Below are 12,746 nucleotides of genomic sequence, written 5' to 3' on the forward strand. Positions count from 1 at the left end.
GTTCACATTCAACAACGGCCCTTGAAATTTAACCACCCTTTATAAGGTATTATAACTGAGACATCCCTTTCTCGTTATCTTGACGAAGAGTAAGAGTCAGAGACAAAGCGTAATGTGAGTAAAAAGTTTCATCGAAATGTGCAGATGGCGCAAAATTAACCGTCCAATTTTGTTTTTGCATAACTTTTTTATTAAATACAATAAATAAAAAATGATTTTGAGTGCTGGAAATCTTTAATTTTACCTTTATGCGCTCCACTGCGTTTGTATACTGCAGCTGTCTAGTTCACAAGTGTCAAATATGATTGGGGTACGACGCTATTTGCAAAAATTATAAGTCTTCCGATAGGCTGATTAATTTTGCGCCATCTTGCATATTTCGATGAAAATTTGTACTCAAATTCCGCTAAGTGTCTTGTAAGTATCATATTAATATTTGCTAAAGTTATCCTAAAAACGGACGGAAACTCAGTCAAGGTTAAATCGACTCCTTTCTTCATTCTGAGCATTTTGGTGTACGAGTATATAGGTATATACCTATCCCGATTCCTTTATGCTGTTACATGCAACCGCACAAAATTGTAATACCCTTGTGCACGATTGCGCGCGGGTATAAAAGTGAATGACCTCTTCACAGCTGTTAAAGCTTTTGTAAGTATTTTGTTTTTGCTGTCAATAGTAAAGATTATTATTGGTATAAGCAAATTTCAGTTTTTAAATGCACATGTTTTTTGTATTCTACTTTTTTGAAGCTCTAAAAAATATAAATAAATATTGTTAACTTTTATAAGCAGCTATACATTTTGAGGAGGATGCACACTTAAAATTAAAATTACATTTCGCCATAAGTGTCAGAGTCAAAGAGTTTATAAATTTATGTGCTTTAATTTTACTATGAAGTTTTTAATATTCTCCCTAATTGTTTTGTCGTTGTCCTCAATCGGTCAAACTGCGCAGACTAAATGTTATGGCGAACCGCGTAAGTTTTCTTAAATATTCTTAACGCTATGAAAATCGATTATCGTATAAATTTTAGGGACTCTAACTTGTAGTCAACTGCGCGATCAAGGCCGCACTGGTTGGGGTTGCAGAGGCGGAAATAGATGGTACTACAACACCAGCACTAGACGCTGTGAAAGCTTTGACTATTTTGGTTGTGCCGGAAATTCAAATCGTTATTGTACGCAAGCTGATTGCCAGCGGCAATGCCGTGGTTGGCGCGGACTTTTGCTAAAGGTTGGCATAAAAGTTTAAAGAAGTTTTGTGTTTTTACAAATTGTAATCAGGAGAGCAAACGTTTGCACATTTAGGGCCTCAAACTATTTAACAACATTAAATATTTTCTATTTTATAGCAAAATATTATATTTTTTAAATAAAGATATATTTTTAAACAATAAATGAGAAAAATTTATTTTTGTATTCCAGTTTTTTTGTTGTTTGTAAGAATATTTCTTTTCAATATTTAATGAACTTCTGAAATAATGTTCGGCTTATTTCAGACATATTTGCGTACTCTCTTTCCTGATAAGCTTCCTTCTGTATATATAATATATCTATGTATATGTGTGTTTAGCATACGGTTAAATAAAATTTCGATCTCTACTGTGATCACTCTTTCCAGCCCACCACTCTTAGCTCGCTGACAGTTTGATAAGCTGGTGTTCTGAATAATAATAAATATTTTCAACCGCACAATATTTTTATATCAAATATTGAGCAGAGACAGCAAAGATCAATTCTTATATTTGTGTAATTTTATTTAAAACATTCTTGGTATCGCCAAACCACACTCCAAGCCACTCGTATATGGTATGAATGGGTCAGATGCTAACATAAACTTTGAGGGCAAGGAATTCCCTATAATGCCATTATTAGAATTTACTCAAATCCTCTGAAAAAAAAAGAATTGGTATGATGATATCAAGAAAGCGAATTCATTAAGGAGCTCGAAAAAATAGACGAACATAGAATCTTTAGCTCGAAGTTGAATGGGGAGTATTCTGCGAGCAGCTCACGGTCATGCCCAAATTTAGACTACCGGACCACTGTAGCGTTTTCCAAGCGGAGGTTGCCACACTTAAAGAAGAAGAGGATTGGTTGCTTTCCTCAGCAATTACTGTAAGGCGGCTGTGCGTTCGAAATTTGTCTGACTTTTCTCTCTACTACACCCGAATAAATCGGTATTAGACTCATTTGGGTTCCCGGTCACAGTGGCATAGCGGAAAACTGTTGAGCTGATGAGCTGGCCAGACAAGGGACTCTCGAGATGGTTTCATCGCAAAAAGAGAGTAAGGGGGTTCCCTTGAGAACCTGTGGTCTGCTTCTAGAAAGCATCGTGTCAACTCATCGAGCGCTGGGTTAGTATGCAAACAAGCAAAATCGCGAGATCCTCTTGGCCACGGGTATATCGGGGGAGACTAACAAAGCCGTCGCTCTTAAATTTGGCCGCAAACAGGATTTGTCCGAAAGGTGTCCATGCGGTGAGACCTAAGATTGCCTCAACTCCTTTCTGCATAAGCTGTTTGGAGGGCGAGTTGGAACCATCTCAGCACGTTCTCCTCAGCTGCTCCGTGCTCGTTGGGCTAAGATTCTGATATCTGAGGTCTTACGTGTTTGCTACACCTGCAGATTTAAACATTACGCACGTGGTGAATTTCAGCCTCACCAATTTTTGCCCACCTCTTCAATTTTTGTTTTGTTTTTTCTCTCCCGCCGTAGCCGAATGGGTTGGTGCGTGATTACCATTCAGAATTCACCGAGAGGTCGTTGGTTCGAATCTCGGTGAAAGCAAAATTAATAAAAACATTTTTTTAATAGCGGTCGCCCCTCGGCACTCAATGGCAAACCTCCGAGTGTATTTCTGCCATGAAAAAGCTCCTCATAAAAATATCTGCCGTTTGGAGTCGGCTTGAAACTGTAGGTCCCTCCATTTGTGGAACAACATCAAGACGCACACCGCAAATAGGAGGAGGAGCTCGGCCAAACACCTAACAGAAGTGTACGCGCCAATTATTTATTTATTTTATTTATTTTTTTTCTCTCCCTCTGTTTTTTCATCTGTAAGGCATCACAACAGATGAATTTGATTCTTTGTCAAGTGTGCCCTAACTTAACTTAGAATCTCAGACCATAATGGATTTTATTTTAGTAATAATTCTAACTTTGCTACGAGCTATTGTACGAGCATTCCTTATTCATTTTTTGGTATTGCGAGAGTGCTAACCATCGTAGGCGATTCATGCCCCATTTTAGAGTGGAGGGCGTGCTAAATATAACTATTTTATCTCACAAATTGAGATGTTCAGAGCCACATATTTGGAAAACATTGAAGTCACTCAACATTAAGGTGAGATAGATGCAGCGGAATTCAATGTCCACAGAGTATCAGATTCGAGCGGCAAAAACTCAGTGTCGTTGGATGAGGAAAATTATTTTAATTAAGCGATTCACTAAGGCTAGGAAACGATATATATTACACAGACAACATATCAGCAATATCTCCTGATGTCAGATATAAATATTTATACATATGTAAATATGAGTAAATTTTGAGTAAAGATGTAATTTAACTAAAAATTATACAGTCAATAAATGTAAATGAATTGAAATTTTCAATTAGTGCAGATTTTTAGTTATAACCCGTTATACCCACGAACTCGCGTTTTGGGAATTTGACAACCCTATTTATATTTTGGGTTAACACTCCTAGCAATATCGAGAACTTCATTATATTTCTGTTCATTTATTTCTAAATTTTATTATGAGTCAATTTCTCAATGCTTGTCAAGTCTGCTTGTGATTTCAACTGAGTGTTAACTCGTTATACAGTTCTTTGTTTGTACAGCCGTCAAAATTTAATTGAAGGTTAAGATAAAATAAGTGAAGGCACAATTCTCAGTACTGTTTAACGGCGATTCCTATGCCGATCTCGAATATAAAGAAGCTTTACTAATTAGTCAGTTATAAAGTGTGAATTGCAACAGTAGGCCCAGATGAGCTGACGATCACTATAATAAGACGTAAAAACAACAAAGTGGCGAAGGGTTGGTAAGCGTTGAATGGCGATTTGATTAGATTAATACTTACCTGGTGATTGGAACCAAGTGCACTTTATTTCATTGTGCCAGAGACTGAAGTCCGTCAAAAACCAACAGGTTGGATCTTATAAGTGTGGCTTCAAACATGTCAAATCTGCTATAGATTTTCGCAATACCTAAAAATCTATTCCACGCCATACCTAAATTTATTATTCTTGTGAAACTTATACGGCTATGCAGGATTATGTTGAGTAAAAACATCGTCTTCGAGTGATTCGAAACCATTTCGTGCAATTGCATCAATATCCGATGATAGGATGTGTCAAGGACTTTTAGGACTGTTTCCCATTGATATTTATATTTCTTTCTTAATCCTAGAATGTTTTTTTTACGCACAAGTGCTAATTTTTAGTGGATTCAACTAACATGAATTTAGCATTGATCTTCTCTGTTCGCAGCCATCAATCTTCAACAAAAGTTGAATGTACTTTTAATTTTATTTATTAAGTACAATAAAATAAAAATAAATAAACGCGTAAATATAAAAATTTCGCAAATAAAAAATTCATTACAAATAAAATAAATTTAAAAAATATAAAATATAAATATTAGTAAAATCGACTAATATTAGCTTCATAACTACAAAATAGCAACACTTTCTGCAATGATGTTTCACATACAGTCTGGAGCGTGGCCACTGTTAAATAATAACAACAATTGATTTTTCGAAAATTCGTCAATACTCAATGCAAATACCTCAGTAGCAAGCCCAATCTTCTGCATTGTCAATTATGGCCTGGCACCCGCGGAGCATACTTTCCACTAGTTTTTCTGCATATTCTACCGGAGAACACCTCCAAATTTTTCGAATTTGTCGAGAAAGTTGATCTTAATTACATGGCTTTCGTCTGCGAAGCTGCATTTTCATCAGAGCCCACACATTTTCTATGGGATTTGCATCCGGTGACCGAGATGGCCAATCTAAAGTTTGCGCCTTCCACTCGCTACACGCTCGACTCCGCTGTTTCGGATCGTTGTCCTCTTGAAGGATCCAACTATCATTTTTCTTGATATATCTAGCATTGCTTAGCACATGGTAACAAAGCCTTTTGATATATTTTATTAATTTTTTCGGCATTTAAATTCTCGGTAAATAAGAACAAAGTACCGAAACCTTTGTTTGAGAAGCACCCCCAAACATGGACCTTGACGGGGTGTCTAATAGTCCGTTGAAGCATCCTGCCGGTGGAGGTTGTCCAGGCGTGTTTGATGCTCGGAAGTGCCCAGAAGGAGGATTCATCAGAAAAAATTACGTTGCTCCAATCGCGGTCCAGTTTTCCTTCGCCCAGGCCATTCGATTTTCAACGTGTTTTGCACTCAACATGGATTTTTCCAAAGTACTGCCATATCTCAGTTCATTGGCAAGCAAGTGTCTGCGAATCCTTTCGTAAGATATGTCAACACCTTTTGCTTTCAATTTCACAGTTGATGATTTTCCTGATCGCGGAAGTGCAAGCAAATTCTCAAAAAAAAGACGAAAAAAAGATTCACGTCCCGAAAGATCCAACTTTGACTTTACGTGGAGAAGTTGGATCTTTCGAAAACAATGCGAGAATCCTTTTTTCGTCTTTTTTTGTGACTTTGCTTGCACTTCCGCGATCAGGAAAATCATCAACGTTACCGACCTTTTTATAGCGATTTATCCACTTGCTAATGAACTGCTTCGACTTTCCCATATATTTCGCAGCAGCAGTTTGCGTTAATTTGGGTCCCTTTTCATAACCAAAAGTAGAAAAATTGCCTCAAAGCGAGAGGCGTAAACTGCACTCATTTCGAAAAACCACTCAATTGAATACTAAATTTGACAGACAGACACTTTCCAGGAAATCAGATAAGCATTGGCCGGCAACAGCCCTTAACGAAAGAGGCTGCTGTCAGAGCTGCTACACCTTCTCGGCGTGACTGGTACGTTTTCAGATCTGTGGTGAATGAAGCCGCCATTCGATTTGCCATCGAATCTTTTGGCGGCTACATGTCCCCCGGACCAGATGGCATTTATCTCGCCATGCTGAAGGGAGGCATATAGTCAGTGACTGCAGCCCTGAAGAAAATCTGCACTACATGCTTGGCACTGGCTTATATACCACGCTCGTGGAGGATGGGGACGGTCGCTTTCATCCCTAAGGCTGGGAGAGTTGACTATATATATATTATATTATATATACGTATATATAATTGGCTACACCCTTTTTGGGTGTTTGGCCGAGCTTCTCCTCCTTGTGGTGTGCGTCTTGATGTTGTTTCACAAATGGAGGGACCTACAATTTCAAGCCAACTCCGAACGGCAGATAATTTTATGAGTAGCTTTTTCATGGCAAAAATACACTCGGAGGTTTGCCATTGCCTGCCGAGGGGCGACCGCTATTAAAAAAATGTTTTTCTTAATTTTGGTGTTTTACCGAGATTCGAACCACTGTTCTCTCTGTGAATTCCGAACGGCTAGTGGAGTTGCATACGCGTCAGAAGTCGCTGAAGGTTCACCCACTCTCTCCATCTCAGCATGCCTATCAAAGCGGGAAATCCTGCGAATTGGCACGGCAAAACCTTGTTGCTAGGATAGAGCAGGCCATCGACAGGAGGGACTATGCTATGGGCAGCTTTTTGGATATAGAGGGGGCTTTTGATAATGCCACTTTTGACAGTATGTGCAACTCTGCCAGCAGACATGGTGTAAACCGGGTGCTGGGGAATTGGATTCGTGCAATGCTAGCCCAAAGAATCGTCACGGTGCGGGCGTAAGAGGATCTGCTGGGCCCGTCCGGGGTTAATAGAGGCTACCCCCAAGGTGGTGTGCTGTCTCCATTGCTCTGGTGCATGGTGATCGATACTCTACTCACCACCTTAAATGGTGCTGGAGTCTACACACAAGTATATGCGGACGATGTTGCCTTATGAACATCTGTAGAAAAGTGCAGAAAACTCTGGATATGATTGACACTTGGTACTGTGCGAATGGGCTATCGGCGAACCCCACCAAAACTGGTATTACCCTCTTTACAAGGAGGAAGCTTGATGGACTCGTTCTGTCTAAGCGTAAGGAGTCACAATCCAGCTATCCAAAGAAATCATATATCTTGGAGTAATCCACGATAGTAAACTTCTTTGGAAGTCACACGTTGAAACAAAGACATCCAAAGCACTGATAGCCTTCTGGCAGTGCAATAGTGTTTTTGGGAGAACGTGGGGTCTTTCTCCTAGCAAGGTCCTATGGATCTACATGGCTATGCTAAGACCTTATATCACCTATGCATCAGTGGTCTAGGTGAGTAGACTCTCTCTCGTGGGAGTCAGGAGGACCTTATCGAGACTACAACACTGTGGGCATATGTTGCACCGGATTTTTTCCGACTACTTCAGGCCCGGCATTAGATGCTCTGATTGGTTTGTCACCACTTGATGCTTTCATCCAAGGAGAGGCCTTGAAGGCCATCTGCAAGCTGAAACACAATGGGAACTGGTACGAACCTTGTCCGGCATTGGAAAACAGAGAAGGCATGGACTTCGTTTCCACGATACTCTCCATGCCCCTTGACTCCATGCCATCAAGAATCGTACTTGAAAAGAGATTCAGTGTAGTGCTACCAGAGGCTCAGTTGTGGTCAAACTCTGAAAATGAGCCCGGCAAATACTGTTTTCGCATTTTCAGGGATGGCTCCAGGACCGAGCATGGCTCCGGCTCTGGGGTCTACGTGGAATCCAGCAGGACAAAACTGCACTTTGCTCTGAGAATGCATGCATCCGTGTTTCAAGCGGAAAACCGATGTTGTGGAAAACCGATGAAGAGGCAGATCTGTATGTGTCTGCAGCGACAGCCAAGCTGTGCTAATGGCCTTAGACAGCCCCCCAACCACATCTGGGGCAGTCGAGTCTTGTAAATCTAGGCTGAACTATGTCGGTAGACATAATAGCCTGATGCTAACATGGGTCCCGGGACACGTGGGTATCGTGGGTAACGAGACCTCTGACTCCTTAGCTAAGATGGGCTCTGAGGTCAACTTCTTTAGTTTAAGGTCTTTGACACTGATGTGTTAAGAAGCGACCACCTTGGCTTCTTGGCACCACAAGATCTACTCAGATTTCTTCGGATATCAGGTAGATTTAAAGAAATTTAAACGGGAATCGAAGTGTAGTATAATGGACTTAAATAATGTCTGCGTTTGCTAGTTGTCCCGATAAAAAAAAGCGCTACTTGTAATTTTAACATGAGCAACTGATAAGATAATGTAATGCATGGCAATGTTAATTTAATAGGATTCATGTCAATTTAACGTGAAACCTGTTGTTTCAATTATTGTCTATGTTGATATGATATTGTAAAATTGATAGGGCACAAATGTTAATTTTACATGAGACTTTTCTTTCGGTCTCTTTACAGCTATGAAGTACTCGCGTTGTCATATTTCATGTTCTCTAAATGCCGGCTACGATTCATTTCACATTTGGTGCTGTCTCATGCAATTGTACCTACATACATACACATGAATAAATATTGAACCGGAAAAATTCCAAAAAATCATTCTGGTAAAAATAAAGCAAAACAACACGCGCAAAGTAGACACCCTCACAAAATAGTTTAGTTTATTTATTATAATATAATAATAATTTGACGATTCACATATATTTAATGGCATTTGATGCAACGTACTTTGTGTAAACATGTACGTGTATTTGTATATAAGTTGTTGCATAAAAATATAAAAGTGTTTCAGCCACAGTCCGAATTCATAGAGATTGTGCTGATCATGCCACACAACTAGTATTTATTTCGACAGGAAAACACAATACGACGTGTTAAAAGTTACAACTGCGGCACATGGGTATACCTACACAGTGGTTCAAACACTTAATCAAACACAAAGATTTTCGAACCGATATATTAAATTTACTTCGAAAAAAGCACGTTTTTCATTTATTTATAGTCTACTGAATTTAAGTACATATTAAAAATGATTTTATTTATTATTTATTTTTGCATTCAACATTTTTAAACTGTTAAATAAAAATAAAATCCGGAGAATTAAATTCGAATTACATTTCAAGTGCACGGTCAATATGCGCATCAAATTTCATAAAAAGTGCTCTAAAAGTTTGCTACAAGTTTTGCATGACGACTCCGTCACGAAAACAGACAACTGAAGACGAACGCCGTCTGATTGCTAAATTGCATGAAGAGAGAACAATTTTTAGGGAAATCGGCAATTTAATGAACAGCACTCGTTCTAAAGTGCTATACTAAATTAGAAGGCACAAAAGTAACTCCCCGATTGCAAATAACCGTTGCCTGGACCAAGGAAAGAAACTTAATGATCGCAAAAAATGCATGATTTTAAACGAAGTTAAAAAAATTCCTTTGTATCAGCCTTGAATTTAATGAAATGTAAGAAAAGTACTAATAAAGTGCTTTGTGATGGAAAAGTTCGAAATGTGTTGAAAAAACATAACTTCGATAGACACCCTTCCCGGAACTGCTGTATATATTACTTCGGGAGGGCCCAGAACGGCATCGACCAATTCTATTCACCCACGTCTGGGTCCACCATATTTGTAGCTAGCTTTCATGCTACGAGTATAGGCTCGTCTTCTTGTATCTCTAACTGTGCGACTTCACTTTGTTGCACTGTGTCGAGGTCAATCTTTTTTTTTTTCGCAGTACGTTCTCGATGTATTTCTTTGCCGCGTTCCAGCTGTCCCCACGTTCGAGCATTTTACTGATTATGTTGCTCGGTGCGATGCCGCTAATCTGCTCCCTCAGAGCATTTCTTTCAGCGAGCCATCTGCCACAACTAAAAAACATGTGTTTAGCGTCATCGCTCGGTGCTTCGCAGTATATGCACTTGGAATCGGTTACCTTGCCCATACGGTATAGTTAACTCCGGAAGTATCCGTGGCCCGAGGAAATTAGTTAAGAAGTAGTTCATTTCTCCGAAGTTCCTTTGGACCCATATGTCAATTTATGGAATAAGTTTCGCCGTCCATCTACCACTCGGTTCAGTGTCCGATCGGCTTTGCCACCGCAGCACGGTTTGGCGTCTCCGTTCTGGGAAGCTAGTGATGACGTGTTTCTTCTTGGAGTCCCTCGCATCCATTCGTTCGCGGACCATGAGGTCGATAGGTATCTGACCGCTGATCACGAAAATTGCAGCGCCTGAGACAGTGCGGTAGGCTGAGGAAACTCTGAGTGCCGCTGTTCGTTGCACAGCCTCCAGTGCTTTGCGCTTGCGGTTTAGCACAATTCCCCATACTGGCATGAAGTGTTATGTGTGGAAAAAGCCCAATACTGAATTCGAGTCGAGTTTCTAACTAGTGTGAAGCATGGTGATGGTTCTGTGATGGTGCGAAGGTGTGCTACAAGCGCGGGCGAAAATATTCATTTTGTAGAAGAAAATATGGACAAATTTCAAGATGTGAACATCCTTAAAGCTAATGTTAGGCAAGAGGTGGGTCATATGCAACTGCGCTAAACCACTCTAAACAACCGCTCAATCGCGTGATCTTAATATAATCGCGCACGTTTTGGAGGAAGTGTCCACAAAAATAAAAAAAAAATAGTTTGTCGACACACAAACGAATTGATGAAAGCTCTGATAGCCGAGAGGTACAATAAGCTTTTCAAACTTAAAAAAAAACTTGCCTAGACGTTTAAATGCAGCAATAAACGCCAAAGGATTAGTTAATAAATATTGATCAGGGAATTTTACATAATATTTAAGGACATCTAATTTCGTACAATTATTCGTTTGGGCATTAACTGCATGGTTTTGTTTATTTCTATTTGCCAGTATAAAAATGTTGAATGTAAATCTTATTCATTTATGTGAGTAGACTCTAGATAAATGAGAATAAATAATAATTACCTTGCAGTTCCGGAATACTGTTTTAAAGTTGGACAGTGAGTATGTACGATTAATCGTTTGAGTTACTGTATGATATATGCAGGTGCAATTGTCGTTGCAGTTTCGTGCTTAAAACCGAATGCACAAATAATTTAATTGAAAGCTAGCAAATCATACATGCATTTACTATATACCCGGTATAAATGAGAATTATTTCAACATCTGTCAGCAAAACACAATATACCAGCAATATTGTACATTGCATGAGTATACAGTACCTACGTATGTATATCTATAATTAAATATTTACTTTGTGTGAAACAAAAGTTGATTTGTGTTGAGTTTAATGAGTAGATTAATAAAATCTGCACAATTATTATGACCGGTGCCCATATAATCAGTTGCAACGCCAAAACGTGCTTATTTTTGCGGAGGAAGATACGTGCGCAATCATGCTCGTACTATTATATTTATATTACAATATATATAAGTATATTTACAAACATATGCATATGCAATAAAGAAAGGTGTACAAATAATTTTAGAGTAATCTAAAAATATTCAAAGTTTTATTAAATCTACCTGGGTGCACGTATGTATATATGCACACTTACGTATGTAAGTGGGCAAAAAGTAAGGTGAATTTATTTGTCAAACTTCGCGGGATTAAAATTTCGCTCTAGTTATTTTTTTCATGAGTTGGCAGCACTGTTAATAACATCTGGGCCAACTTTCATGTGAATGTCATTATCAGTAATATATTTACGCTTGTGTTTACCAACCGACCAAGAGTGCATTTTTCGATTTTTACAATGTCTGATTTGATTGAGCAGAGAAGTGCCATCAAATTTTGTTTGCGGAAGGAAATTTCGGCTGCGGAAACGTTTGGAATGTTGCAGAAGGCATTTGGTGATACGACCATGTCGTAGAAAAATGTTTATAAGAGGTACAAAGACTTCAAAGAGGGTCGAGAACGTGTTGATGACTTGGAGCGCTCCGGACGACAATCGACGTCAACAGATGACCAACACGTCAATAAAGTGAAGGAGTTAGTGCTCAAAAATCGTCGGTTGACTGTTAAAGACCTTACTGATATGATCGGAATATCAGAAGGATCTGTGAAAACCATTTTGAAAGACCATTTGGGCCTACGAAAAGTCAAATCTCGTTTGGTACCGAAAACTCTCAATTTCTTGGAAAAAAGTCGACGCATTGATGTGTGTGAAACAATGCTTTCAGACTATCAGAACAAGTTCAAATGCATCATTACGGTAGATGAGACTCGGATTTATGCTTACGGCCCTGAAACAACCGACCAATCAAGCGAATATCGTGCTAAAGGCGAGGCCAGACCGAAAAGAGCACGTCAAAGTCGTTCAAAAATAAAGGTCATGATGACAGTTTTTTTCGATTTTCGTGGTGTGGTGCACTATGAATTCCTTCCACCTGGCCAAACTGTTAATAAGGAATATTATTTGAGCGTTATGCGTCGTTTACGTGAAGCAATTCGTCTAAAAATACCAGAATTATGGGCCAACAACTCTTGGTTTTTGCATCACGATAATGCACCGTCTCACACTGCACTCGTTCTTCGTGACCATTTCGCCAAAAATTCCACGCATATCGTTCCGCAACCACCGTATTCGCCTGATTTGGCTCCGTGTGACTTCTGGCTATTCTCAAAACTCAAGACACCACTCCGGGGAATGCATTTCCAGTCGATTTATGAGATAAAAGCTGCATCGAAGAAGGTGCTGATGGCTATACCGGAAATGGACTATTTGGCATGTTTCGGGGATTGGAAAAATCGTTGG

The 12,746-nt window shown here is 39.3% G+C and overlaps 1 protein-coding gene across 4 annotated transcripts in view; it reads left to right on the forward strand.

Annotated features, from left to right (window-relative positions):
* Window positions 1–12,746, forward strand: part of LOC128865417 (glycoprotein-N-acetylgalactosamine 3-beta-galactosyltransferase 1) — a 98,635-nt gene that overhangs the window by 52,473 nt on the left and 33,416 nt on the right. The window lies entirely within an intron of this gene.

This window comes from Anastrepha ludens, chromosome 5, assembly GCF_028408465.1.
Source record: "Anastrepha ludens isolate Willacy chromosome 5, idAnaLude1.1, whole genome shotgun sequence".
Classification (NCBI taxonomy): Eukaryota; Metazoa; Arthropoda; class Insecta; order Diptera; family Tephritidae; genus Anastrepha; species Anastrepha ludens.